Here is a 14880-nt window from a genome sequence, read left to right as displayed (position 1 = left end):
GCCAATTCATGTGGCCACAGCCCAAGGGCAGGTTGCATTAGAGCATGAGAGGGAGTAGGTTAAAGGCTAAAAGCACTGTCAGCACAGTCAGCAGGAGGCTCACAAAATGTAACTGGGCAGGTCCACGCTGCTTAACAAGGGCACAATGCATAGTGTTGGGCATTCCAGGTTTTCTGATGTAAAGATAACTGTGGAGAGAAGATACTTGAAATAGTGGCAGAATATGTGGGTGTAGTTTTCCCTTGAAAAAAACAACAACCTTCTCTGTCTGTCTGACATGACAATTGCTCGTGGAAAAGCTGGGAAGGCTGATGTCTAAGTCTTTCCAATGTGTTTTGAGGATAACCATTTGTCAATGAATATGAACATATACCTAGATTCTCTGACTGGATGTTTGGGGCCTGGCTGGAGTGCAATCACCAGAAGACAAGGGTGGTCACTGGTGCTCCTCTGTATTCAGCAACCGTGCAAAGATGAACACTAAAATGTAGAAGTTCTAGCTGGTTTGGTTTATTTTTAAATTGTACTCAATGTTTTTCTGTAGAGCCACCTTCTTGCATTTGATAGTTTTCTCATACGTTTAGTCCCCACTTTTATTATTATTATTTATTCATTTCTATAGCACAGATTCATAATGAACTATATCTATGTGCAGAATCTCAATTAAAACCAAAACAATATAACAAATAAAATCAAAGCAGAATGCATTAAAGAAAGAGAATTAAAAAATGGGTCATCTGACAAGAAGCTTATGAAAACAACAAATCAGTTTAATAAGAAGGCTGCCTCACTCAAATACTTAATTCTTAGATTGGTGCCTGGAGCTCATTATTTATTATACTGTCTTGATTTCGTTAGGTAGAGAGTTCCATAACCCCAGTGCCACCACACTTAACTGCACAATTTCTCGTGAAGGACAATGTCAGGCACTGGCAAACATAGGGCAATATGGTGATCTCTTAATTACATTGGCTATCAGTGCTGTAAAGAGTGGAATATTTAGGTTCAGTTTTTTTAATTGTTAGAACAACTCTACAGTAGAAGAAGAAAAAATGAGTCTGGCGATATCCGACTTGGAGACTTTCAAAAGGGTTTTATCTACATTTAAATTTTATAGGCTGCTTTTTGAGCTCAAAAAGGCTTACAAAAAACATCATTAAAAAGTCATTAAAAACACAACACAAACTCATACATGACCATCAGTTTATATTGTATTAGAACAGGAAGCAGCTCCAGTTCCCAGATGTTTCATGTCATTTTTTAAAATACAGAGTTGAAGTCATGCAGGCTTTGTGACTTTCTCGGGAGAGGGAATTCCACGATATAAGTGCTGCCACTGCTTTAGGAACTCGGTAATCTTGTCTTCTGCCAATGAGCTGGCCTCAATCCGTTGGTCCCTACCTCTACGCCTTTCGACCCCTCTCCTACAGCCAGTGGTACAATTCCCTTGTACAGTATTATTTCTAAAATTCGAATGTCAAAGTTTCAACATTCAGAATATCTATGGTGCTTTTTGCATCATGATCTTCAAATATTAAAAAACTGGCTTTTTAAAAAAGAACCATTAAACACATTGTGTCATTCCCAAAGGCTATATATCTGATAAGGGAGCTTTAGGCCTCACCCACACCTTCCACTCTGCCAATTTCTGCTTGTCCTGTGCTTTTGAGGCATGGCACTGAGCCGTTTTGCCTTTGCTCTTCCGCTTTCCCATGGAAAACCCACACTTTAGTGCTAATTTGGGGCAGGGGGAGCCCAGCAATCTGCAGGAAACCCAATTGCCATTTGTTCCAATTCATCGCTGGTTTTCCCAATGGAAAGTGGTGGGGCAAACGGAAGTGTGACTGAGCCTTTACTCTCACAATTATTGAGCCCTTAAAGGTAAAGGTAAAGGGACCCCTGACCGTTAGGTCCAGTCATGAATGACTCTGGGGTTGCGCCGCTCATCTCGCTTTACTGGCCAAGGGAGCTGACGTTTGTCCACAGACAGTTTTTCCGGGTCATGTGGCCAGCATGACTAAGCCACTTCTGGCAAACCAGAGCAGCGCACGGAAACACCGTTTACCTTCCCACCGGAGCGGTACCTATTTATCTACTTGCACTTTGACGTTCTTTCAAACTGCTAGGTTGACAGGAGCAGGGACCAAGCAACGGGAGCTCACCCTGTTGCGGGGATTCGAACCACCGACCTTCTGATTCGCAAGTCCTAGCCTCTGTGGTTTAACCCACAGCGCCACCTGCATCCCAACTGAGCCCTTACTTACTTTCAATTGGTTTCCTAAAAGGCATGAGATGGATCTACATAGGAAGAGCATTGCCGCATCAGGCCAAAGGCCCAACTAGGCTAGAATCCTGGATTAGATGCTTAGGGGAAACTTGCAACTGGGACTTGAGTGCAACAGCGCTCTCTCCCACATGTGATTCCCAGCAACTACTATGCAGAGAGAGGCTTGCTGCCTCTTGACAGTGGAGTTGGAACATAGCCCCCCCCCCCACATACACACACACCTGTGGAATTTCCTGGCAGTGTGGACCTTGAGAGATCTACATCCTGAATGACCCAGGACAGCACAGGAGTACAGAGTTTGCCTGCCTTCAGAAGAATTGGGCGCTTTTTTTTTGTCATGTGATTTTGTATGTTCTAGCAAGCAGGATTAATCAGGGGACAGTTGCTATGGAAATTGCGAACTCTTAAGGGCTGGCTTGCATCTTCCAAGAATGCATCCTTTTAATTATGCTTATGTGTTGGCTGCTTTTATTGCTTTTAACAGTGTTGGCAAAGAGTGTGATGCATAGTACAAACTGGTACGGGGATGTATAATTTGTATGTAAACGCTATTGTTTTGGGGTTGTTGTGGGTTTTGTTTTTTAAGAACAAAGCCCAACTGTGTTAATTCAGTGTCTCGACAGCTTGACTGAAACACAGAACGAACCAAAATTCTACAGAATAGTTTAGCCTAATGCATATTGGATTTTGCCTGTAGTTCTTGGGTGGGGGTGGGGGGAATTATCAACCTGAATTTGAGTGTCCAATCAAGTTAAATTAATGATGCCTGAATTTTTCCTCACGCTGTTAGCCATTTGAATAAGGATCTAGAGTTGCCAAAGGAAAATAACAGAATTAGATTTTCCCCCCTTAGAGCTCGCACAATTAAGACATGTAAGTGGAGTTTGGGGAGGAGTGCAGAGAGAAGAAAGGCTGTGGTGCATCTGCAGCAGCACAACCAGACGCCTTCATCTGCCCCAGCTGCAACAAAACATGTCTGCAGCCACAGCAGGCGCTCCAACCCTCCAACAGATTGACTTCACCCCCAAAGGCGCACTCCTCCATTGTCTCCTAAGACAGACGGATGCCAACTGGTTCTATACCTTCATCAATGGAAAAGTCTTCATTCAAAACCAGAAGAGCAGAAGGAATAATGCTGAGTCCAGTTTATTTATACAGTATACCACATTTTCCACAACTACATATGTGGCCAAAGTGATTTACAGAAAGCAAGAAAAATGCATCTGTACAATAACCATAATGCACTAATTATTTTTGTCCATTTGGGGTCTGCAATCCTATCCCACCCTCAGCCTACCCAAGAAAGCCCTCCAGACTTATTACAAATTAGCTTTATTTCCTTTAAATTATTTGAATTATTTTGCCTAAGCAGGAACCACCCAATCCATCTTGGATTTTATTACAATTCCAGAAATATACCATATGCTTAAATGGGAATTGGAAATTCACGCTGATTCTTATTTTATTTTTACATTTGTTCCCTTTATGAATAATAAATTTAGCTGTGACCTTTCTGATGGTCTTTGGTCTTTGGTGGTTTGATGTTTTCTCAGGGGGGTTGTGATGTGGGTTTATTTCAAATGGTTTCAGTCTCTTATTTTTTAATCTCATAGCTGTTGCACTTTTTAAAATATATATATATGTGTTCGTTTCAGTAGGTGGGATCATGCCAATTAAAAAAAAAAGTCTAGAAGTATTTGGTCCTGAACTTGTCATCAAGTGGATTGCTCAGCTCAGGATGAAATGAAGTTGTCTCTTTCCTAGTGGCAAATACAGCATAATGGGGCTAGGGAACCCTTGGAATTATCTGTCAGAAAAAGCAGCAGTGATACTGATCAGGAAGGAGGGGCAGAAAGGGCAGGAACCAGATCCAATCCCTACCAGAGGTGGCTTTAGAGTGATGCCAACCATGCAGTTGTATTGGGCACTGCCCTGCAGGGGGTGCCAAAACAATTGTGCAGAACAGAGTGCGAGAGGCGGGGGACACCAAATTTTAGCATTGCATAGAGTCCAAATTCCGCCACTGCTGGTCAGCCCCTATCACTAATTTTCTGACAGCAATGCATAAACATAGGTAAAGTTAAAGGACCCCTGGATAAGTCCAGTCAAAGGTAACTATGGGGTTGCAGCGCTCATCTCTCAGGCCGAGGGAGCTGGCGTTTGTCCACAAACAGCTTTCCCGGTCATGTGGCCAGCATGACTAAACTGCTTCTGGTGCAACGGAACACCATGCTGGAAGCCAGAGCGCACGGAAACACTGTTTACCTTCCCGCCGCAGCGATACCTTTTTATCTACTTGCACTGGCATGCTTTTGAACTGCTAGGACAGAGCAATGGGACCTCACCCAGTCGTGGGGATTTGAACCGCCGACCTTCCGATCGGCGAGACCAAGAGGCTCAGTGGTTTAGACCACAGCGCCAAAGCAGCTAGAGACGGGGGAGGCCTGCACATGGGGAACCACCAGATGCTGTTGTGCTCCAGTTTCCATTAGACCCAGCCATCATAGCCAATGATCAGGAACGATGGCTGTTAAACAGCAGCTGGAGAGCCCCCCATCCTGGATTTAGAACATACCTTAGACCAGCTCCGATGATTAACCCGGCTCAATATTCCCTCTCTGACTTGCAGTGGGTCTGCAGGGTCTCTTTCTCAGCACATGGTACCCAAGAGTCATTTCTAACTGCAGATGTCAGGGATTCAACCTGGCGCCTTCATCATGCAACGCTTGTGCTCTACTACTGCGTTAATGTGCCTCCTCACAGGCCATTGGTACCACCCACCCTCACTTAGGTTGTGCACCCCTTAGTGGCTTAAAATGCAGCTAGGTCATTCTTTTCTACAGTTCAGATCCAAACTGGTTTGAAGGGAAAGGTATAAATGGACAGTGGATGCTCAGGTTGCGAACGTGATCCGTGCGGGAGGCACATTCGCAACCCACAGCATTCGCAACCCACGGCGCCGCGTCTGCACATGCACGGGTTGCGATTTGGTGCTTCTGCACATGCGCAAAGCGCGATTTAGCGGTTCTGCACATGAGCAACCGCCGAAACCCGGGTCCGTAACCAGAAAAAGGTGTCTATAACCCGAGGTATAACTGTATTTCATAAGAAAGAGCAGGATAGATACAGGATAGACGTGGATTGGGGCTAACATACGTACACCAATTCCCAAACCAGTGGGGGGAAACTGAATGCAGAGTAAACAGGAGTGTGAACACAACTTCTGCCAGGGATGCACATGCTGAATCCTTTTGCATGCAAACATGCCTCCTAGCTGGAACGGAGCTGTATGTTTTAAGATCATTATTTTACCTGTTTATACTTAATTTCCCCGGTGCAAGTCAAACTGTCACATCACTCTTTCCTTCTTTAAGCAAAGGCATTTGTTCCTTTTGCTTGAATATCTAGTACCTCAAAGCCATTTGGGTGTTTATAGCATTAATTTGTGCAAAGCTGACCAGAAATATAGATGCTTCTACTGAAAACTCACCTCTCATGGAAAATTCACTGAGATTGGTGAACAGAGTATGGATCAGCATTAGAATGGAACTCTGCATTTCAGGCTGTGATGAGCTGAATATATAGACCCGGTGCTGGTGGCAATTGAACTATGCCAGGCATCGCAATGGAGGGGTTCTGTCTCCAGCTATGTGCCATGTTTGTTAAAATGGAACAGTTATTAGCAGCAGGAGTGACATTTATTGAGCTCTGCCTAGTTATATTATGTTGTTAATGTCTCCCTGCTGCAGTCCTGCATTCACACACAAATGCCACAGCCTGCCTCTTTTAACTGCCATATGGCATTATATCGTCTTCTTTTTTATGTGCTTGGCAGCTAATGTACCATTTTTATGACTGCGTAGAACTGTTTTGATTTGTGAAATCAGATGTGACATGAGACATCTTTTGCTGCATGGGCAAAGGTTAATGAATGCACTAATTTGCAAAAAGGATAAAAAGAGTGTGCATGTGTATGTTTGTGTGCGTGCGCCAGAGCCCTAATGCCTCCTTCCCATAGCCGGCCAGCCCTCCTTACCCACTTTTGAGAAGGCAGCGTGAGGACGCCAAATTTTGGGCTCACACAAGGCACCATAATACCCAAGTCCACCACTGGCAAATGTTCCATGCTCAGACTATACTACTAATAATTGTGTCTGGCATTTTGTGCCCCAGATTCAGTGTTCCGTTTGGGCTAGAAATACCTTAATCACTTGTGGGTCTTGGTCTTGGATGTGAACATTAAACACACACACACACACACACACACACACACTGGAAGGGTGGGGTCACACCTACTGGAGCTGCCCATATGCATTCAGCAAAATTTCAGCACAGAGCCTATAGCTGTTTCAAAGCAATATCTTTTAATGCACATATATAGTACAGTGGTACCTTGGTTTAAGGACAGTCCGGTTTAAGAACGATTTGGTTTACAAACTCCGCAAAAGCGGAAATAGTGTCCCGGTTTGAGAACTTTACCTCGGTCTAAGAACTGAATCCGAACGGTGGAAGGGCACCAGTGGCAGGAGGCCTCATTAGGGAAAGTGTGCATTGGCTTAAGAACAGTTTTGGTTTAAGAACGGACTTCCAGAACAGATTAAGTTCGTAAACCAAGGTACCGCTGTATAGGCTTTCTGGCAATGGTCTGCTGAACATGTGAAGAGGGGTATGTCCAGCAGATACAGTGCTGCCTCTCCAATGCTAGCATTCATGGTACGCAAAGGTCAGCGCAGGGCTTTTGCATCACCCCATTTTGGAGTATGCTCTATTTACAGATCTTTTTGGTAATCAGGTTAAATCAGAATGCAATTAACCCATATTTTAGGGCTCTACTGAATCAAGAAGTAGAATAATAATGTTGATTCCATTCCCCACCACCACGCTGGTGTGTGGTTTTGTGTGTGTGTGTGTGTCTTTAGCAGTTATTGGCATCATTTAGAAAAGCTCAAGTATTAGTTAAGAAATTTGTGGCGCTCAAACAGAAAAGGATCAGCAGGAAAAGAAAGACATTGGCAGGAGGGCCTGACCCTAGAAAAAGGCAGAACTGAGAGGACTTTGATTGCTCAAACTTTATACAAGGAAGTGAAATGAAAAGTTTTGCATTCATGGCTGATACTCTCTAGGTGCTTTTATGCCTCCTTTTATACCCTAAAAAAATAAAATTTGAGCTATGAACCTCAGCAGACACTAATTTTAGTAAGCAAGTACAATTCTCCCGGCTTCCAGCTTCCTTGTAAAGTCTCCCACTGTTGTGCCCTGTAACATCTACAAAGATATTGGCTTTCTGCCTCTTCCCCTCTTTGAAACCAAACACGGAGGGTTTATTAAAAAGAACGTCATGGGGGAATGTTTTTGCAAAAGAACATAGGAAGCTTAGCAAATTAGATCTGGCTGCCATTTTACAAAGGAGCGTGCTTTTTATCAGCTCTAAAATTAATAAGCTGGAATTTAACTCAGTTTATTTTGTTTCTCCTAAAGTGTACCGGAGGCTTTCTTTCTTTTTCTTTTCTTTTTCTTTTGCATTTACTAATGATGCATGCTGAGTTGCCAACAACAGCATACCTTGTTTTCTTAGCCTGGTGCACAGTTTGTTACCAACCCTCCTTTTAAAACTTTTGTGTGAAAAGTAGCCCATCTAACGTTTCCATTTGTTGGCGAACTGAAGCCGAGAGACTCTTGACCTGCCAGCCATCAAATTTAAAAATGGCTTTTTAACCATTACTTGGGCCCATTTCAACAGAAAATGTTCACTTATAAACAAGCACCACATTGGCTACCCCTTGGCAGCATTCACAAATGTAACATTTTGTACCACAAATCTTCCAGTTTATTTTTTATTTTTTGCCCACTTTCATTTTGCTCTAGTGCGAGAGTGCTTCCTGCCTTCCTGATAGCAATAATATAGCAACATCAGGGAGCCTTGGCAGAACAACTAATAAAGCAGAACAAGTCCACCACCAGGGCACTGTTGTTGTGTCAATGACATGCTCCAGAATATACCTGCAAAAATAACCCACACCAATCTGGAGGGGCCCATTATTCTGGCGAAAGCCCCTGTGGTTTCAGAACTGCCACAAAGCAATGCCTGTTGCCTTTCTTCCTGCCACGAAGCTGTGACAGGAGGCTTGTCAGGAAAGAGACTCTCATTAAGCCCCGATCTCAGGTTTTGTTTCTGAATGGAGATTGATCACCATGTAGGGAAAAGTGACGCAAAGCAGCCTCGAAGCTGCCACTCCGCATTTCGGCGCACCGAACGCTCCCGCCCCCTTGTGTGCCCTTTGTGGACCCCTTCCTTCCGACAGGCACCCTCTCCCATCAATCACTGCCACGCATGTGAAGCGTCCACACCAAGAAGCAAATGGAGGCATTGTTTGCTTCTGGTGTAATCTGACCTGACAGAGCTAAGACAAGCTGGTGAAGACGTGCTGAGCCTGAATGAAATCGCAGCCACATTCCCTCTGTGAGCGAGATGAGGGCTGCCTGTGGAAAGGCAGGAGGCTGGGGGGGGGGCAGAGAGGGAGGGATTACTGCTCTCCTTGTGTCACTTTTTGGGCCTAATTCAATTTATTAGCAGCGCACAACGCCGTTCCCTATTCAGGAAGTGTTCTTTGTCTGTGGCACATTGTACAGCCGTGATTCATCTCTGGGGAGTGAGAGCATATTGCATGGCAGGGGCTTCTGAGTGGAAGCAGAATTAGCCACTTAGTAACTGCACCCTTTGAGCAACACACACACACACACACACACACACACACACACACAGAAAGAGAGAAAAACCGCCTCTGCTTCCTCAGTCACAGGCTTCATAACGCTGCCCCATCACTGCGCTTTCTCATCTGTCCTTGTCCCATATTCACAAAGAGTTGGAATCAGGCAAATAAAAAAAAAAACCAATGCAAGCAACCAAGTCTTTTGTTACATGCTACTCCAATCTACGAGCAATGAAAGTCTCCTGGGGTTTGACATGCTTCCCCAAGGCTTGGACGGACGGTCAGCAGAGACTGTGGTGTCTTTAGGATACACTGGGTTTATTTACATGTACGTATATGCAACCTGGGACGCGGGTGGCACTGTGGGTTAAACCACAGAGCCTAGGACTTGCCGATCAGAAGGTCGGCGGTTCGAATCCCTGCGACGGGGTGAGCTCCCGTTGCTTGGTCCCTGCTCCTGCCAACCTAGCAGTTCGAAAGCACGTCAAAGTGCAAGTACCGTAGATACGGCAGGAAGGTAAACGGCGTTTCCGTGCACTGCTCTGGTTCGCCAGAAGCGGCTTAGTCATGCTGGCCACATGACCTGGAAGCTGTACATCGGCTCCCTCGGCCAATAAAGCGAGATGAGCGCCACAACCCCAAAGTCGGCCATGACTGGACCTAACGGTCAGGGGTCCCTTTACCTTTATATGCAACCTGGGCATAGGCTGGAGAGGCTCACAAGAAGGTTGTGCTTCTTCATTTGTCACAGGTTTGGATCTAGCACAGAGCAAGTCATGGCTCTGTTCTCAGCTCTTGCAGCAGCAGCACCCAGATTCTAGAGCACTCATCAGAAGCAACTCTCCAGCCTGCTTCATGCCCTTTTTGTTGTTTCTCGCTCAGATTGCAACCCAGTTCATCCCTTTGAAATGCTCACCAGGGGCACTAGCGTGGCCATCTGGTCTCCATCTTCAAAACAACTTGCCTGGCCAGTTCCCCAACCTCCCTGAAATCTTAACACCAGAATTCCCTGGAGCATGCAGGAGGCTACAAGCATCGCTTGACACTTAGCAGCAATCTATGCTTCTCTCTCTTCCTCAAGCTCACATTTTACCATAGAGAGAACTTGACAAGCATATGAGATTCTATCTCGTTTCCATTTACTGCTTCAGCAGAGTAGATATTTACCACCACAAAGGCTTATCCACATTTACCTTTCCTCCGCTTTTTCCAGGTGTGGTCTACACTTAAAAGCTGCATGCCCAATGGCATGAACTAGCAGGACAATAGAGAGGAAGAAGAGGATTGTAGATGTAGATGGTACACACTGGGGCAAGCTGGGGATAGAGGAGAGGTTGGGGGCGTAGAAAGTCGCTCACAGGGTGACAGAGGACGGCGAGGGGATGAGAGTCAGTGCAGAGGAACAGGAGATCTGGACCCATCACCAGAGCCAGAGGGGCACCCGTCTCCATGAACACAGTGGGCTCTGAGGCATCAAGAGTAGCTAGAGGGGCAAGGGCTCTCTAGCTGGCCAGGTGGGGCTCACTAGCTCTGGGAGGAGGCTTGTGATTCCTCAGCCGGAGTAGGCTTTGAACAGGTGAGGGTCACCTGCCTCATCAAGCCCAGATGCTGCAATCAGCATGCAGAGTATAAAAGGGCAGCAGAAGTGAGGGGCTGCGTCTGCTCAACTGCCCGTGTTGAGGGACCTCAGCTTGAATGCTGCAGCATCTCTGTGCTTTGGACTGGATTTAGGATGAGTGGATTGACCCTGGACTGGGGGCTTGACATACTGACTTGCTGCCAGGTAGGCCAGGGGTTCAGGACACTCTGATTGGCATCTGTCTGTCTCGGCAGACAATGGAGGAGTGTGCCTTTGGGGGTGAAGGAGAGTTATAGCACCTGCTGCTGTGGCTGTAGAGACCAAGGAACAAATTTAAACAATTGGGCTGTTAAATGATGTTGAGCAGAGGTGTAATTGGCAGGGAATTCCTCAAATGATGTGTGAATATCAAATTTCTGGGTTTAAACCATTTATCCAGCCCGTAAACTCAGCAAAGCATAGAATGGAGCAGAGGGAGGGCATGATGCAGGCTTCAAGATCCGAAAGTGTGTTGCCTAAATTGAACGTGGGCCACAGTCAGATTAAAGGGAAAGGGTGGCAATTCACTGAGTCTAAGTATCACTCCTTACAACCTTAAATTACTAAGAGAAAAGCCTTATTTACCACAATTGTGTGTTTTACCAACCTGACAGAGCCATCTTGGCATGTATTGTGCTACCACCTTCCTCTGTGCTTAGATGTAGGGGAAACAGTTTCATAACCTAATGACTACATTTGAGCCACCACTTTTGTTCTCTCCTCTCTCTTCTGCGAAGCTCCTTTGTTTCCCCCCCAAAAGGTCTCGTCAGAACTGAAGTTTAAAAATAGACCAAATAGCACCAGAGCTTCAACTGAGCAAACAAACATGTTGCCACACTTGAAACATTGTCAGAGACTTACATTAGACTTTGGATCTGCTACCTTCCTTTGTTCTTTATATATTCTGAATATAAATTAAAGCAAATAAGAGGTATTCCCAAGATGGCCTGGCTACCATAACCATCTCCTTTGCTCATGATGTTAGGATCTCTAGCTAAGGGATGGTGAACAGAATCCAGAGGCATTCAGCACTGGCCGGTCAAGTTTGACAGATGAGTGAGGTGGTTGTTCTGTTTCTCACTATACCGCTGTTGTACCTCGAGAAAATCTGATCTTACTCACCAAATTGAAGCTTGGTTAAGCAAAACTTCTCTCCAGATTTTTCTGTGCAACTGATAAGATCCAATTCAGCGGGTAAAATTGAATTCTTGCAAGGCACAGCTGTGGAACAACAACAAAAAGCTCTCTGACCCAGGGAGATTAATCAGTAGACAATACAATCAAAATATGGGTCAGGTTTCCAGTAAAACGTTCAGCAAACTTAACAAACTACAGTTCCCAGAATTCTTAGGGGGGAAGCCATGACTGTTAAAAGTGGTGCAAGTGTGTTTTCAATGCATGGTGTGGCCCAGGTCTGCAAGAGGACAGAGTCAAAGGTGCTTCTACCTGTAATCCAGAGAGCTGCAATAGCCTAGGTCAAAAAACTTTGTCACCCAACATAAAGCTTAACTCTGTTTTATTTTCTCCACTTCAGCTTTCTAGGGTCTGCTTTTAGTGCTGCTGTGCTTCTAGCATTTCAAGTCAAGTTGACTTAACCCCTGTGTACGTCACACCAAGGAAACTCTTAAAATAGAAACATTATAGCAACAAACAGCCCAAAGCCTTATGGGTTCCCACACCAAGTCCTGCAAGGAGACAGATGTTTGATTGCAGAAGTGGGCTGGCTCAAAGGAGGCTTGGAAGAACCTTTCCAAAAACTAAACAGTGTAATGCATCAGTGGCTTGGCGGTTGTGTTGGAGTAGGGCGGGGGAAATCTGGGTTTCCGCCTCAGGGGAAAAAGTGAGACAGAGCCACGGGCCCACTGACAAGGCTCACTCATCAGCCAGCATTCTGTGACCCCAGAGCATCCTCACTGGGCTATTTTGGAGGTCCCACCTTCTTAGCCTTCCCCTCCCGAGATAATTTTTGAACCAAATTCTGCACAAAGGACCCCTCTCTCAGCCTGCAAGGACGGAATACAAAAGAAATCTGCATTTGGCAATGAAAGGGGAAACAGTGAGTATGAGAAGAAATAGTCAGAAATCATTTCCCAAGAATGGCAAAAATGGCTACTGTGTTCCAAATCTTCAGGCTCTTGTTTGTGGCACTGCCTCAGTCCTGTCAGAAGAGTGCAATTGATTCAATATAGGAGTTACATCTGCCATCCCAAGCAAATTTCACACCAGAGATGGAATTAAGAACAGCAGCAAGCAAGCGGCTAGCCAAGTGCTGCCACCTCTTGGCTGCTGTGAGTACCACAGGGCGTCAGCTAGCACCACAGAGCTAGAGAGAGACTTCAAAATGTGTGATATTTACTGCCTGGTCCCTCCCTGTCATAATTAAAGCATTGAGATAGCTCTCAAATCTTAACTAAGGGGGTTGGGGGTGTCTAACAGGTGCAGCCAGGACCAGAGTCAGGAGTTGGTACCCTCAGGCACTTGTCAAGGCCCACAACCCAGCAAGGGACCTGCTGTTGACCCCAGGTCCCACTGGTCCTTATCTTCTTTCTCCTCATTGTTGCTCCGTTAAACTTCTCTTTCCAATCTTCTGAGAAGTGGCAACACTATTACTACCACCTCCTGCTGCTGCTGCATGTGTAGACAAGGCTGCTCACCTGTCTTGTTTACAGGTTCTTAGGCAGGCAGCAATTTCTGGGCTATCAGCTTAGAGAGGTGGGAGAACCCAGACCCCGAGATCATCCTGAGGCCCTTCTTTGTGTGCTTCCTCAGCGTGAGCTTCTGGAGGGTGGCAACACAAGAACGGGCCTTTTCTGCAGTGGCTCCCCATTTGTGCAATGCTCTCCCCAGGGAGGTTTGCCTGGTGCCTTCATTGTACACCTTTTGGCACCAGGAGAAAATGTTCCTTTTCAGCCTTTGGCTGATGAGCATCTCATACCCCCTTTAAACTTTTTTTGGGGGGGCGGATTATTGATTTGTTTATTTTTGTTTTTATCATGTATTTAGTGTTTTTACATTGTATTTTTATTTTGTGAACCACCCTGAGACCTGCAGACAAAGGACGGTATACAAATTTAATAAATAAGAATAAGTAAGGCACATAAAGTCGTACCTTCGAAGTTGAATGGAATCTGTTCTGGAAGTCTGTTCGACTTCCAAAATGTTCGGAAACCAAAGCACGGCTTCTGGTTGCCTGCAGGAAGCTCCTGTAGCCAATAGGAAGTCTCATTGGACATTCAGCTTCCAAAAAAATTCGCAAACTGGAACACTCACTTCCAGGTTTGCGGCGTTCAGGAGCCGAAATGTTCGAGAACTAAGCTGTTCAAATACCAAAGTATGACTGTATTTCAGTTGAGGTGGAGAAACCTTGATGAAATGTTGTGTGCAGCATGCAACACAGTTTGAATTACTTCTGAAGAAAGGATTGCACCGGTAAAAGTAATTTCAGATATATCCTAGACAGGGAAAGAGCATGAAATTGACTCAATTACGTTCAACAGAAACAACATGTCATGTTCCCTCTTAGGGGAATGCATTAGCTTCTGAGGAAGGAACAGTCCACATGTTTCTCTACTTGGTGAGCTGCAACAGGAAAATACAGGGAATACAAAGGGGAGATCAATTGCTCTTTAACAGCCTCCCCCTCCCCAACGTAGCGCTGCATCTGAAACTGCTCCAAATAAAGAAAATATATTATTTAAACATCCCTGAAAATGTTAGGTATTGCACCGGCTAATTCCTTCGGTTGAAAGGCAGGTTAACAAGACAACTTGTTTTCTCAAGATCTTAGCTGTCAGCAACTAGACTGACAGTATCTTAGAACAGCAGTGGGGAACCTCAGGCCTGGGGGTCCAGTGTGGCCCTCCGAGGCTCTGTCATTGGCCCTTGGAACTCCCCAGGTCATGCCATTCACTGGAGCTGATCTTCCGCCTCCTTGCCTGTCTGGAATGTGTCCTCAAGCGGCAATAATGTGCCTTGCTAAGAGCTACATCCATTGCTATGCCCACTTCTGAATCTGGAAAGCGTCCCCTACATTGTGGAAGGTTGCCCACAAGAGAATGTGGTCCTTGGGGTGAAACAAAGGTTCTCCCCCCTGTCTCGAGAGGTTATGGCTTTAACTCGTCTTGCGCAGCCAAAACACTAGTCCTGGTTTCTTCGTGAAGCTTCCACCTGCCACATTTTTCAGGATCAGATCTCCTCATGCCAATTTTCCATTTAACTCAGTCTCTTTGGCTCTTAGGACAATGACATAGAATCACAACAGCAGC

This window comes from Podarcis raffonei, chromosome 3 (assembly GCF_027172205.1).
Source record: "Podarcis raffonei isolate rPodRaf1 chromosome 3, rPodRaf1.pri, whole genome shotgun sequence".
Taxonomy (NCBI): Eukaryota; Metazoa; Chordata; class Lepidosauria; order Squamata; family Lacertidae; genus Podarcis; species Podarcis raffonei.
The sequence above is the reverse complement of the archived record's forward strand: the minus strand, read 5'-3'. Positions refer to the sequence as shown.